This window comes from Mastomys coucha, unplaced genomic scaffold, assembly GCF_008632895.1.
Source record: "Mastomys coucha isolate ucsf_1 unplaced genomic scaffold, UCSF_Mcou_1 pScaffold22, whole genome shotgun sequence".
In the NCBI taxonomy this organism is placed as follows: domain Eukaryota; kingdom Metazoa; phylum Chordata; class Mammalia; order Rodentia; family Muridae; genus Mastomys; species Mastomys coucha.
This window is the reverse complement of record NW_022196905.1, coordinates 184,901,490-184,916,450: the sequence shown is the minus strand read 5'-3', so window position 1 is coordinate 184,916,450 and position 14,961 is coordinate 184,901,490. Positions and strand designations below refer to the sequence as shown.

The 14,961-nt window shown below is 38.9% G+C and overlaps 1 non-coding gene across 1 annotated transcript; it reads right to left on the bottom strand.

Moving 5' to 3' along the window:
- Nucleotides 1–11,545: 11,545 nt before the first annotated feature.
- LOC116071475 lies at nucleotides 11,546–11,665 on the bottom strand. The gene has a single exon (XR_004110909.1). It is a non-coding gene; the product is annotated as a 5S ribosomal RNA (ribosomal RNA).
- Between the last annotated feature and the right edge of the window lie 3,296 nt (nucleotides 11,666–14,961).

Here is a 14,961-nt window from a genome sequence, read left to right as displayed (position 1 = left end):
TAATTTGATTCAACCAAACGTCACTTTTCAAAATCTTTTACATTTATTTCCTATGACTCTACATATCTTTCAGCCCTCTGCCACAGATTTTTTTCTCACATTTTAATTTGCTGCTTTAATTTCTGCTCACTTGTAGGTTCTGTGGTGCCATGCTTCCGGTACTCCCATGCTAAGGGCATGATGGATTTAGCCTCTGTGTAGGTGTAGGAAGGTTGGAGGCCCAACAAGTGATTTTAAAAGGACCAAAACTGTCAGAATGAGTTGGAGAAGGTGACCCAAATTGACTTTGGAAATTTATTATACAAACACAAAGAAATAGGACTAGTCATTATTTGACCATGTGTCAATAGTTTACATTTTAGGTGGATACGTTGTCATAGTTACACAGTGTTTGAACACAACAGATTCGTTAGATGAACAAATGAATAAATAAAACTATCTCAGCTCCATATATAAATGCATAATTTTATAGATAAAATCGAGATAATCTTTCACCACTCGAGAGATAGCTCAACAAAGTCAGAGCAGCAAAGGAAAGCAGACATACCGATTGCTTTCCACATGTTATTTACAGACCACAAAGATCTGGTCACAACAGACCATATATGCGATATGCATATGTGCCATCCATACATGCAATGAAAAACTAAGCAGGGGCTGGAGAGACCTCTCCAACAGTATAGTACGTAGATAGTTAAGGATGAGGACCTGAGTTCAAGTCCCAGAACTTGTTTTAAAAAGCCAAATAGGGTGGCATTGTAAACTCAGCACTGGGAGTCAGAAACAGTGGGATTCCTAGGACTCAGTGGCCTACTAACTTAGTCAAATTGTCAAGTTCAAGGTCCATGAAAGATCTTGTCTGATAAAATAGGAGAGGCATAACATCTAAGATTGGTGTCTTAGTTAGGTTTTACTGCTGTGAACAGACACCGTGACCAACGCAAGTCTTATAAGGAAAACATTTAATTGGGGCTGGCTTACAGGTTCAGGGGTTCAGTCTGTTATCATCAAGGCGAGAACATGGCAGCATCCAGGCAGGCATGGTGCAGGAGGAGCTGAGAATTCTACATCTTCATCTGAAGGCTGCTAGCAGAATACTGGCTTCCAGGCAGCTAGGGCGAGGGTCTTAAGCCCACACCCACACCTACTCCAAGAAAGCCACACCTCTTAATAGTGTCACTCCCTGGGCTAAGCATATACAAACCATCACAGTTAGTCTCTGGCCTGCATGCACACACACTCACACATATACACACATACTCAAAAGCATGTTAAGTGATACTGGTTGCAATCTCCTTCAGCCTGTCTTTCTTTCTTTCATTGTATCAGGAGGCTACACTGAGTGACAATCAGAGATGAACCAGCATTCATCATTGTGGATGTTCTTTGCACTCACTCAACACAAATAGCTATTGTGGAGCAGTGAGCATATTCCATATTTAAATCCCAACACCCAAGGCAGCTCAACAAGAAGAGGGCTCCTAGAGACTCCATCTCCTGGCATTTGTGCTTCTGTGCACCCTCCTTTCATGGCGGACAGAGGCCCAGGACACTGCAGAATTGATTACTTCCAAGCTGCATCCTGAAAGCCTTAATGTTTCCCCTTTACTTTTTCTCAGAAAGCTCTTCCTGTTCTTGGGACACTGAAGTAGTTCTGTGCAGAGAGATGTGTGCTGAAGAGTCAAGACCTCCTATCAAAAACCTCCATTAACTTGTCAAGGCAGTTGGAACCACCTAGAAACCAATCCTGGGGCTCTAATTAACTGTGGGGTGACTCCAGCTTTTACCAATTTCCTTACTAGAAGGTCAAAGACAGACTACACTGAACGAGAGCTGTCCAGCTTAGTTATTACTAGCTTTCTGTCCTCCCAGCTCATGTAGAATAATACACCTACATTATTTAAATTATTTTAGTTTTACTGATACTTTATTAAACTTTTCTCTTTCTATTCTGTCTCTGTCTCTGTCTGTCTGTCTGTCTGTCTGTCTGTCTCTCTCTCTCTCTTCCTCTCTCTCTCTCTCTCTCTCTCTCTCTCTGTGTGTGTGTGTGTGTGTGTGTGTGTGTGTGTGTGTGTGTGTGTATGTGTGTTATGTGCATAGGTGTGTATTCGAGCAGAGGTCATCTGACCACTTTTTGAAGTTGGTTTTCCCCTTCTGTCTTGTTTTCAACACAGAGTCTTTTTTGTAGCATGCAATAATCCAGGCTTGCTGGCCTAGGCCATTCTCCTGTCTCTTCCTCTCATTCTGCTACATGAATGCTAGCACTACAAAGCTCAGTAGTACATTCACATCTGTCTTTTCATATGGATTCTGGAAATCTGAACAGATTCGGGCAACAAGGCTTGTACCATGAGCAGCTCTTTCCTTACTAATCCATACTTCAACCTCAAATCTGTATTATTTAAAACCATTCCAGTTTGGGCAATCTTAAATAGAGACACAGATATACAACACAGATCTCAAATTATCCTCATTTTACAGATGAAGACATAAAGGCTAAAATTGTATATGCAAAATATAAATTCCTTCCCCTGGCTAGCCACTTGCTGAAGGAGTCCTAGATCTTAGAGGTTGAGTAAGCAGGGAAAAATTGCAAAAGGCATTGACAGTAGTAATAAATAGTGTTAAAGTACATAGAGTGTGTATACAAGCCAAATTTTACTGATAGTAATCGTAAAGAAAAATTTTAAGTCTTTAGCATACATATTTTGTCATTTATTAACAATGCAACATTTACATACTAATGGAATGAATGTGCTTACTTATTTTTATATAAAGTTTAAAACTTGGCTTGATATTGGATATTGAACAACATAGAGGACATTAACACTTTCAGAGTTGAATAATACTTTTATGTTAGAATTTTTAATGCTGAAAATATTAATTTGTAAAAGTATATAATAAAATGGCAGAAGTATGTTTAAGACCATTTCTAAAATTGTCAGAAACTTATTTACTGATACTTTATTAAACTCAAATATATAGCTCAAACAGAAAATTTTTAAATCAAACATTCCAACATAGCATAATACAAAAATATATTAAATGGATTCTTACATGTTGAGGAATGACAGTAGAAAAATCGAAAAAGTCTTTATTTTCCATAATTAAACCAATATGTTTCTACAAGCGCGGAAGACTTCATACATTAAAAACAGTTTGGTGTATGACATGGTAGTATTGAATCTGAGCCAATGTGCTTCAAGTAGCCGTTGTTGACCTGGTATGTATATATGGTGTTATATTTCCAAACTAATGTTCAAACAAGGCAATATGCTTTCTTCTAGAGTCTGAGTTTGAGGGATGGTATTGAGCCTCCTGTTCCCAAACACTGTCCATAAGCCAAAAGAGAGTCCTGTCTTGTGGCTCACACGTGTGGCATAAGGAAGCTCTGATTGCAGTGTTCAGCCAGGAAGAACAGCTGCTGGAATGATTCTGGGGAAGGCTGAGGTTTAACCCTTACTGACCACAGCGGCTCTGGCTGAGTTTATTCATAGTCTTTAGTAGTTTCAAGTCTCAGAAGTTAATTCCAAGTTTGAAAAATGGAGGAATTATGCAATCATTGGTGACTAATTTTGAGTACTTTATGAAATGCTAATTTAAAGAGAATGTCAAATACCAGGTCCATTGAATGTCCCCTCATTCCCTGGTCTCCAAAAGAAGCCTGGTATGGTTAGACTATGGCCACCAAACGTGTTTCATGAGTACTCGCACCACCATCAGACATGTTTCCTGAGTAATCACACCTGTGCTCTGGATCTTTCAAGGCTTATCTGGTAACACATTGTGTTGTTAGGTTGTGTTTGGTTGTTTGTTTGCTTGTCTGCTGGTTTTTAATAATCAGATAATACCACCAAGGTGATGCTCGAAGGTTTGAGCATTTCTGATGGGATAGTAATTTAGATGCACCAAAGGAGCACACACTGCATAGCAATCCAGAGTTGAGGTTCTGAAATCTGATTAGGTGTCTCTCAAATATAAAGTCTATTCTTGTCTAAGTATGACAATCCATCCAGACATTTAGTCAAGTTGCTCACTCCTGAATTTATTCAAGGACTACAGTTATGAGCATGGACTATGAACATGGTACTCAGTGGGGAAACAGGATATCATAGAATGGGTTCTTGCCAATATAAAACTAATGTATTGCTAATTATTGTTATTATTTTTATTTTTATGTTTTGGCTTGAATACAAAGTACTAGATTTCATTATGACAATTTTTGCATGTACATATATATGCATGGCATATGTATAAGCTCAAACACATGGATGAGCAGATGTTCTTGTGGTCCAATGCTGACATTTGGTATCTTCCTCAGTCATTTTTATTTATTGAATAGAACACAGAAGTATCTCATAGAGGTTATCTTGATAGAACTCAGAGCTCATGGATCACTTAGTGAATCTGACCACTTTGCTTGGGGAATTCTTTTTCTCTGCCTCCTAAACTCTGGGAATACATGAAGTACAACTTCCATGCCCCCCTGGCTTTTTATATAAGTTCTGAACATCCAAATTAGGATTTTCAGGGAAATTTTTCAGGGTAAATAAAGGGAAAATACTTTATATACCGAGCCACTTAGATCTCTGGTTTTGTTATTTTCACATCTATCTATCTATCTATCTATCTATCTATCTATCTATCTATCTATCAAATGTCATGATACTTTGTTCTGGTTATCAAGTTGTAATCATGATTTCTATTAGCTTCAGAGTGGCATGAAGTCTGTGATGTAAGATAATGGATGTTTTGATGGCCATAGAAGATTAAAAAGGACTTCTGGCCAGTTGTTGACACCTTCCGTCGATGATAGTCTATAGCACTAGTTCTCAAGACTATAGTAGCAAAATCACAATTATGAAATAGCAACAAAAATAATTTAATGGCTGGGGGTCTCCACAACATGAGGAACTGTATTAAAGGGCCACATTAGGAAGGGTGAGATCACTGGTGTACAGGACAGGAGTTTGGAGGAGAGGAGCTGCCTGTAGTTTTGGCTTCCTTCCCAATCTCCTCCGGATAAATAACAGATGGTACCTAGGTCCTCTGTTTCTATAACCTACCATCGTCAAGCACCTTAAAGAAAGAAATTCTGACTGATGGTCCTCAGCAGGGGCTTTGAGAGAAGCACTGGGATGTTTATCTGATGTTGTTTTAAACAAATGAGGAACAGAGAACTCTGCATTTGGGAAATAGAGCAATCTTTTTGAGTTTGGAACAGGAGGGTATTAATTTGACTTCCAGGGGAAAAAAAAGAGGTGAGGAGACTTCTAATAATATTACATTAAATCTCATTATACAGAGGCTGGGCAAGGTGAGTAAAGTGTATAGTCCTTAGCATGTGCACCATCAGTGGGATGTGGGTGACACTGGGTAAGTGTGCACACTCCTGGGAGGTAGATTTCTTAGACTTAGATGTAAATGTGGCTCTCACTCTTCATCAGAATGAAGTGTTGTTGGTGTTAGGAAACAGTCAGCTCAGAAAGCCACATGACGGAGGATGTAGCCACAGGAAATAAAAACAAAATCCCTAGAAATCAGCAAGGAGAACATTTTCTCCTTCAGAAAGGCTTGATTCAGAAACTTTAATAGGTGCATGGGTGTGTGCTTGTGAGGGGGTGTTGGTGTGTAAACAAACATGATAGCACACCTACATGTGCTTCTTTTATGAAAGGGAAGTTCTGGTTCTCTCATATAAGTGAGGCAAAAATAGGTCTGGGATTCAGATCAGTATACTTTTAATCTATGAAGGCTCAATTGACCTGAGCATCTATTTTAAAAAGAAAGACCCATTTGCATACCAGATGTCCAGCAGGTGCTATGCCTTGGTTGTAGCGTTTTAGTTGTGGATAAATGTGTGAATGAAGATGTTTGTTTTGGGGATGTTGCCATTGGAACACCATGGACTATACATGCTTGAGGTTGGCAGAACAATGATTCAATAAAAATGTCCTTATTCTCATCTCTGGAATATAATAATTGGTAGGAGTTATGGTTGCAGCTTAGTCTGCTGTTTTTAAGATAAGATATGTATGTGTGTGTATGGGGGGGTGATGTTTTATTAACTCAGCAAATCCTGTGCACTCCAAAGTGTCTTAAAGGCAATGGAGAAAGACAGAAGAGCCAGGAGCAAAGTGCTAGGTGCATAAGGACAGCACTGGGTTCTGTTGCCTCTGAGGGTAAGAGAGTTGAGAATCAAGGAAGCAAGGTAGCTGACAAAAGCTGGAAACTGGAATGTCTTTCCCTTGGAAAGAGTGAAATTCCACCAACACCTTGATTTTTCTTTTCTCTTTCAGTTTTCTGACCTTTAGAGGTATAAGAGAACACATAGTGTTTAAACTACTAAGTTAATGGTAATTTTCTTTCCAGCTGAAATAGAAAAAAAATCATTCTAGGGATTGAAAAATTGAAGGTAGGCTTGAATTTATACTCTGCGAAGTCCCATTTGGAGGCTGAGTCACAGAGACAGTCTTCCCCCTCTGCATACGTCATCATAATAAATATCTCTTGAGTCTTTCTTGACAAGCTGTATGCCATGAGTTCCCTTAATAACAGCATTTAGATTGGTGTTTCTATCTAAATGCTCTTTCCTACAGCCATTTGTTTTCTTATCTTCTGTCTTTAATGCAATTTCTTTAGAAGTAAAAAGAACATGAAAGAGAAGGTAAATGAAGGCAGCTATAATGTGTCCATATAAAGCAGCAGTGCTTGTGTTGGAGAGCTGGCTCAATAGCTAGGACCACTTGATTCCCAGTACTCAGGTCAGGCAGCTCATATTGTCTGCAACTCCATCTCTAGAGGATCTCTTCTGGCCTCTGTGGGCACCTGCACACATGGGGCACATACCCACACTCACACTCACACACACACAGAGAAAAAGATAGGAGAGGGAGGCAGAAAGACAGAGAGAAAAACAGAGACAGAAAGAGAGAGAGAGAGAGAGAGAGAGAGAGAGAGAGAGAGAGAGAGAGAGAGAGAGAGAATATTTCAAAATAATATTGTAGTCTGCAGATTTCTCCTCAGTTTGGAGGGAGAAAACAGTGATTATAGATAAGTTTCTAAATGATACTCTGCATAAATTCTGCCTTTGAACTTGAGATTTGCTGTAAGCCAAAAGAGACCCTAATTCTTCATGAAAACACATCCTGTTTTCTCAATGTTTAAATAATTTTTATGATGGAAAGCTAAATTCTAAGAGCTCACTCAACAAATCATTGCACCAATAATTCTTAGGTAAATGACTCACAGTTATTACTATCAGTACCAATTTTGAGCATAATACCATACGGAATTACTTGCCTCCACTAAGCAGTCAGAAAAATTATAAAATCAGTCATTGTGATAATTTAAGGCTATACAAAAAAGTGTCAATTTTCCATGAAAGGATGATTGCATCTGCAGTTTTTCTAGAATGAAACATTCATGCTGGATTCCTTCAGGGACTCCTGTATTTAGACCAGCTGGAATGAACTCAAAGAAAGAAAACACATCTTAACATTAGCATAAGCAAAGGAAATCTGTCACTAAAACGTTCTCTCATGAAAAGTCTCTGGACCACCTATTGTGTTGAGACATATTAGTGTCTTCAGTGACTACAGGAAGACCATAAAACCAGTTAGATCTATTTTCAGAAAAGCACGGAAACCAATACCAAAGACAGAATCAACAATATCTTGCTTTCTACACCATTAGGCAAAAGGAAAAAGACTATTCATGAGACTTGCAGTATCTGCCATTGTATGTGACTGCCATGGATTATTAATACTGCTAATAATTTTTCTTGTCATAAGATAGCTAGCCTTGTGCTTTAAACATAGTAAGTCTCATTGTTCCCTATTGACCACCTGTACTGTGCTATTTCCTGATGTTTGTTTACTCTGTATATGGCAAACTCTACTTAAATCCTACAATATTTTTATGGAAATATTGAGGGATTTCCATAAGAAAAGAGTTGGGGATTTTGTTTTATATTTATAATCTATCTATCTGTCTATCTATCTATCTATCTATCTATCTATCTATCTGTAAGTGAAGTAAACATACCCATGCTAGTTAAATTATTTCTTAAAAAGGGACACTATTCCATAAACTTAACTATTTGTATAGCCTCTCTTTTGGCCTAGGTCTTAGAGTAGATGGTTTTAACTTATTTAGAAGTCAATGCAAGCTTCATCAGACCATGAGATAAAGGGAAGTTTTCCAATGGTCTCTGTGACATTTTGCTTCCCTAATCTAAAGAAAATCTGAGAACCTGGTTCTCACTGTTGGTAAAAGATTTATGCCATTGAACACTGTGGGAGAAAGAGAAAGTGAAAGAGGTATCAGTGGGTGCCTTGATCCAGAACAATTGAACAATGTTGAACAAACCACTCTGTAAAATTAACTGGGCACCAGATGTTTCAGTCTTTGGGACTTCCTGCTGAATAAGCTCACCCTTTCTAGTTCTTTCTGAACTCTAGCTGGTTGGTTCTACCCAGATGTTCTGGCTCAAACGCCTCTCTAAGCTGACTGATTCAATCTGGCTTCCCTCGGCTTCTGACTGAATTGCTTTGCACTGAATGGACCTCCTATTAACTCTGCCAATCTGTTCTAACCTTTTGTGTCCTTTCCATTCTCTGGCTTCTACTGCCTCTGATGACCTCTACTGAATTCCCAAATGAACTCAATTCCACTGAACTACATTTACTGCACTGGCTCTCAACTGACTCTGTGTGCTACTCTCTGAAACAGCCTCTCTTTCCCATGTATTTCTCATGAAAGTTGGACATATCCTATCTCTGACTCACTCTGTCCAATCTTTGATTGTCCCTTTGTCTACCCCTCAATTAGACATCATTTTCAAACTTGGTTGCTTCCTTCTATAAATTAACTTATCTAGATTGGTTAGGATTAAAGGTATTTACTAACGGTATGCCTGTATTCCATCCTGGGGGTTTAAAGATATGTTGCTTCAGCTAGATCACACAGACCCAGGTCTTTGGATATGATCCCTTGCACGAGTTCTGGATTAAAAATTCTTTACACCATTCATGTTTCTGGATGTTGGAATGATTGGTTCTGGTATTTTCAGCTGGTGGTATTAATCTGGTGGTAGATAGCATCCATAGATTTATTAGTGTTCAAATTGTTGTTTCAATACGGTATAAAGTACGCTAAAGCTAAACTCATATTGATATTTTGAACACTAACATTTGTGAGTTCATGTAGTTCAGTGCAGGTCATCAGAGGCAGTGGAATCCGGAGAGTGAGAAGGATCTAGACGATTGAAACAGATTGCCAGAGTTAATTTGAGCTCAAGCAGAGCAATTCAGTTCCTGCATAGAAGAGAGAATCCTGGAAGGCTTCATGGCATGGGGCCAATCTCACTAGACCATGATAGGTTTCTCTATTTGAACCTAAAACATCTGGAGAAACACATGGCAGAATTTCCCTTTCCCACAGTGGGAAGCTATAGCACAAGGTAGAGAGCAAACATGATATATGGAAATCCAGAGCCTTCTGCTGAGAACCACATGGGTGTCTGATTTTACTAAGTTTCCTGTGAATTATTGGATTATTTGGGACCTGCAGCAAATGCAGCACCAGTTAAGTTTGGCTTTAGTGTGAAGTGTTTTGTTGATAATTCAGAGTTTCAACACAGCTGTAGTCTCTGGTAGGATTGCCTCCTAACTACTCATTTTTTTTCTAAGAAATCATTTATTCATTCAGATTGAAAATTGGTGGAACACACCTACCTATCAGGGTTAATTGGCTGTTTGTTCGCCAAAATGTTGTAATTTGTTTCAGCAGGTGAGTATAGTCTTAAAATTCAACTTTAAAAAAACACCAACTATTCTTAGCGTGTCTACTGAAGGTGGAAAAGCATGCTAAGCAACACAGGATGCAGATGTAACAGGATCCATGGGAAGAGACAAAAGAACACAGAAGTGTGGTGTGCGGATTAACCCAGTTCTTCTTTATCCCACACAATAGACCTGGCAAGGCTGCACACAGCCCAGACGTTGGCACAGTGTTCAACCATGTCATTCAGGACAGGGAGAGTCCACAACTTAGAGTGGTGTGGTATGAAAGCAGCTCCTCCCCACACTTCGATACAGCCCCAACTGAGATCATCTAGGACACACTTTGTTTCTGCAAGCAACAAGAAACTTACTAAGTATCAATAGTTCCAGAATAGTTTGAGAACTTCCAGTATCAGGGTAGCATGGTGATGCTGGCATATTCCAGGGTTGGATGAAAAGGAAACAAGAAATAGAAAAGGTGAGACTCACCCACTCACCAACTCAGGCTATATGACCATTGTGCCGTCCCTTTGGGGACAACTCACTTTTTTCTTTAACCTGTTTGAGAATGCTTCCTTCTGAATCCCACCCCCAACATTTTGTAGAATGGCTGCCATTGTCTGTTGTGGAATTCTGATATTAAAAAGAATGTCTTTGAATGCCTTGAATTATTAGAAGTAAAAGAACACATACACAAAATACACATTGCAGAAGTGAATATACCCAAGCTTAGACTAGGACTATGACAGTGACTAAATATTACATTGTCAGGAGGTATGGCTTGTTATGGGTATATGAAGTAGCAATATTAGAATCTATTGCTCACCAAATGACTCATTTGCTCCATTATGTTTTAGCAAGAGGGTAACTTAGGAATGCACTTTTGTTCTTGTACCCTCCAGGACATTTCCTCCTTTCTATATTATACTAGAATTCGATGTTTTTTTTGTTTTGTTTTGTTTTTTAATTTTTATGCTATAAAACAAGGCTTGGAGGAGAATATAAAAACAGAGAAAAGGAAGAACGGATTATAATTTAAAGTCAACCAGTTATCTCATTTAAGTTTTCAATCTAATGCAGTACAGTTGGTGATTGTTGTCAAAATAAATGACTTTTAAAACATGTAACTGTCAAAAAATAAATAAATAAAAATAAATAAATAAAAATAAAAAATAAATAAAAAAAAAAGAAAAGAAATGTAGCTGTCTCCTGAGAGGCTCTGACAGTACCCGACTAATACAGAAGTAGAGGCTCACAGCCATCCATTGGACTGAGCACAGGGTCCCCATTGAAGGAGCTAGAGAAAGGACCCGACGAGCTGAAGGGGTTTGTAGCCCCATAGGAGGAACAACAATATGAACTACCCAGTACCCTCAGAGCTCCCAGGGACTAAACCACCAAGAAAAGAGTACACATGGTGGAACTCATGGCTCCAGCTGCATATGTAGCAGAGGATGACCTAGTTGGTCAGCAATGGGAGGAGAGGCCCTTGGTCCCGTGAAGGTTCTATGCCCCAGTGTAGGGGAATGCCACGGCCAGGAAGCAGGAGGGGATGGGTTGGTGAACAGGGAATGGGGGGAACAGGTTTGTTTATTTTTTTCCAGAGGGGAAACCTGGAAAGGAGATATCATTTGAAATATAAATAAAGAAAATAGCTAATTTAAAAAAAAAACTGAGAACAACAACAACCAAAAAAACCTTATAACATACACTGAGAGAGAGGTTTCATTCGATATTTTTTTTCTTTTTTTTCCCCAAAAAGCCTACAGCACCCGGTATTCCCAGGCGGTCTCCCATCCAAGTACTAACCAGGCCCGACCCTGCTTAGCTTCCGAGATCAGACGAGATCAGGCACGTTCAGGGGTGGTATGGCCGTAGACTCGGTGGTATGGCCGTAGACTCATTCGATATTATTACATGAGAGAGCTTTCATGAGATACCACATGAAGCAATAATGTTCTTCTTTTGATTAATTTATCTTTCAACAAAGAAAAAGCCAACATGCATTCATTAAAAGTCTCATGTTAACTAGGACCAGTGTACACTGTTACATACAGGCTGGATGTATGCCACCTGCCTTTGTAGGAGTAGATTATGTCCACACGCCATGAAGAAAGGTAAAAACAGGTATTAGTTTAAGAACAGAAAATATGAATTTATGATCAATTCTCATTTTGGATCACTAGCAATTAAGGTAGATGTTAATTAATGACTATGGAAGAATAATCAATGTTTAGCTTAACACAATTTTCAAATACAGGTTATTTGAGGCTTAAAAGTTACCACTGTTTAAATTTTAAAAATTATATGTTACATTTAAAACAGTATGATTTTCCTTTTAGCTTTACACTGTTTTGAATAGTCTCATTAACAGAATCTGTTAAGTGATCTCAAATACCTGGCAAAAATTTTAGAGTTTGTGGTAACATGGAAGTCATCTTTTTAAAAGGCATATATCTTTGAGGATGTATGTCATGGTCATGGCCTATATGGTATGCTCACTTTTCATTGCTTCATATATATTATATTTATGTAATTTTGATCAAGTTCAGAACATGTAATTTTTTTCCTGTTAGTAAAAACATGAAAGAAAATTGTGACCTACATAGAAATAAAGTAGAATTAATAATAAAAAAAAAACCACCCTGGGTCCTCTACAAAGGTATTAAAATGGCTGTACTGGCATATTTTAAATGCTTTAATGTGACATATAGACAAAGTGTGATTCAAAAGCCTAAGCAAAAGAAGTAGGACTTTCCAGTCGCCCCCTCCCACTTACTGTTAAATTAAAAGTGGAATGTCACTTTCTCGCTTTCTTATACCTGGACCTTTCTGCTTTGGAGGATGGCATCAGACCATCCTTGTCTTCTGCCTTTTGCACTCTCTGAACATTTCTTTGTTGTTCCTGAGGGCCTAACTCAGAAGGTAATGGATGCTACAAGCCCCACTGAGCATATCCACAGCTCGTCTCTGAACTCTTAAACATCAAAATATGTGTGCCATTTATAATCAGGAAAAATCAGTTTTGTTGTTGTGAGACCAATCATTTTATTACTAAGAGAACTAAGAGACATCATCAGAGTGAGGCCTAGTCTGTACCTCATTTAATGTTGGTAAACATTGATGTCTTTGGAAGAATTCTATCCAAGCCCTCTGGGACTCTGTGCAGGACTTCCCTGGGTTTGTGAGTGGAGCTGGTCTCAGGTGTCCTAGAGTGAGTACTGGAGTTCACATCCCAGCTCTATAGCTTGCTGCCTGTCTCTTCTCTTTATCCTTCCTCTCATTTCATCATTTTGTAAACAGTCATCAAAACACTAGTTATCACATATGGTTAATACCATAGGTTAATAGCGACAAAGTCCTTGCAGTGATGTCTGGTACAAAGTGACCTCTTTGGTGCTTGCTTCACTATTCATATAAGCTACATACTAAGGCACATTCTAGAAAAATCTACTTCAAAAGAAGATAATTATAAAACAATATACAAAATAACCTGAAATTCACAGTGACATATACCCAAGCCTCTTTATCTGCCAGAGTCCACTGATCAAGTAGAGAGGACAGCTGAGAGTTGGCCCTCGGGTGTGTGTCTGAGACTCATGTGCTGGACCTTGGGTGGTTTAAAGGAAAGTATACAGATGGCCATATGCAAGGGAAAGTTTTCACCTTCATTAGTAACCACAGTATTAGAAATGGAATAAGGTTGTGATATGATTCACTTACCAAATGAGCGAAGTACACAAATGAAAGGCTAAACCATAAGCCTTCAAGGGTCTGAAGATCATTTTTATAATCTCTAATAGAGTATAAGGAAACCAGTCAAACATTCTGCAAGAAATTCAGTGACATACATGGAACATATAATGTTTAAAATATTTGGGAAATGAAGTTATGTACCCTCTGAAATAGTAAGAAATTACGTAAAATTATGTAAAATTTTAATAACACAGATGATTAGCTCAATGAATTGAAATGTAATCCATTGATGGATAGTGAGTAACCATCACCCTATAATTGGTAAGTAGTTTGTGATAGTTTTAACTGTTAGTCCTGCTGAGTGTGGGGCTTCCTGGCCTCTCTAAGCCCTGTGTCACCTCAGCAAGACTGGAAGATTTTGAGCAGGTAGTGGATGCAATACGCTTTGGGAATTTCTTGCTCGCTGGACTTTCTGGTCTCTGCTACTCCCTAGTGATCGGCTTTCTCCAGAGGCATGTTCGTCCGCTCTGTTCAATCCAGCACTGCCCAAGACAGCCTTCTAAGTCAGCCTCCTTAGATTCAGCGGGAAAGACTATTTGTTGGCCACGCTTGATCACGTATTCCAGGTTAGTCTTTATCAATAAAAGTAGTATATTGCTTTCTCATTTCCCAGCCCTGTTTTATATCTTTTTAATAAAATTGGTAGGAAAGAAAAGTGTTTTATTTGACAGGACTCACCGAACACTTCCACACTTGGAAATGGCCATAAATGATAGCCGTAGAACTGTTTATGTCAAAATGTAGGCTTTTTTTTTACATGAACATGCATTTATGCCTCATATTTTCTGAGAGTTAAGAATCTGATGGAGCTTTCCCAGATGTATATTTTTGAAGCTCTTTTCTCAAAAGATTGCAGACAAGTTGGGACAAAGGTATAGCCACATACCTTGATGGGGGACACTCCATCAAGCTTGATGGGGGACACTCCATTTCTAAGCTCAACTCATGATGTTAGAAGGGGACATCTCTTACTAGTTGTTGGCCCAACACCTCATTTTATGGCTGGTCCTTTGGTCCTTTTCATTGGATTGTTCGTCATTTGGCATCTGGCTGCCTTCAGGGTGAGCTGTCAAACCACAAGAGAGCAAGTGCAGAGGGCTCAGAGGCCTAATCTGATCTGTCATGGGAGAGGCACTGCGGTAGGCATCGTCATGCTCCATCCCCAGCAGTGAGCAACAGGCCCAACCTATAGTCAAGGGAGAAGATCACGCAAGGCGGATGCCAAGAGTCTAGGCTCATTGGAGAGGCTGCACCCTCCAAAATTAATGTTTTCCACAAAACAGGCATGTAGATTATTTCATTTCAACTTCACCACAACCAGGTGGGTAATAAAATAGTCCTAGTTTTAACATGAGAGAGTCACTTTGAACATAATCAGTGTCTGGCTAAGAAACTCAATGGCAGTGAAGTAGCTAATGAT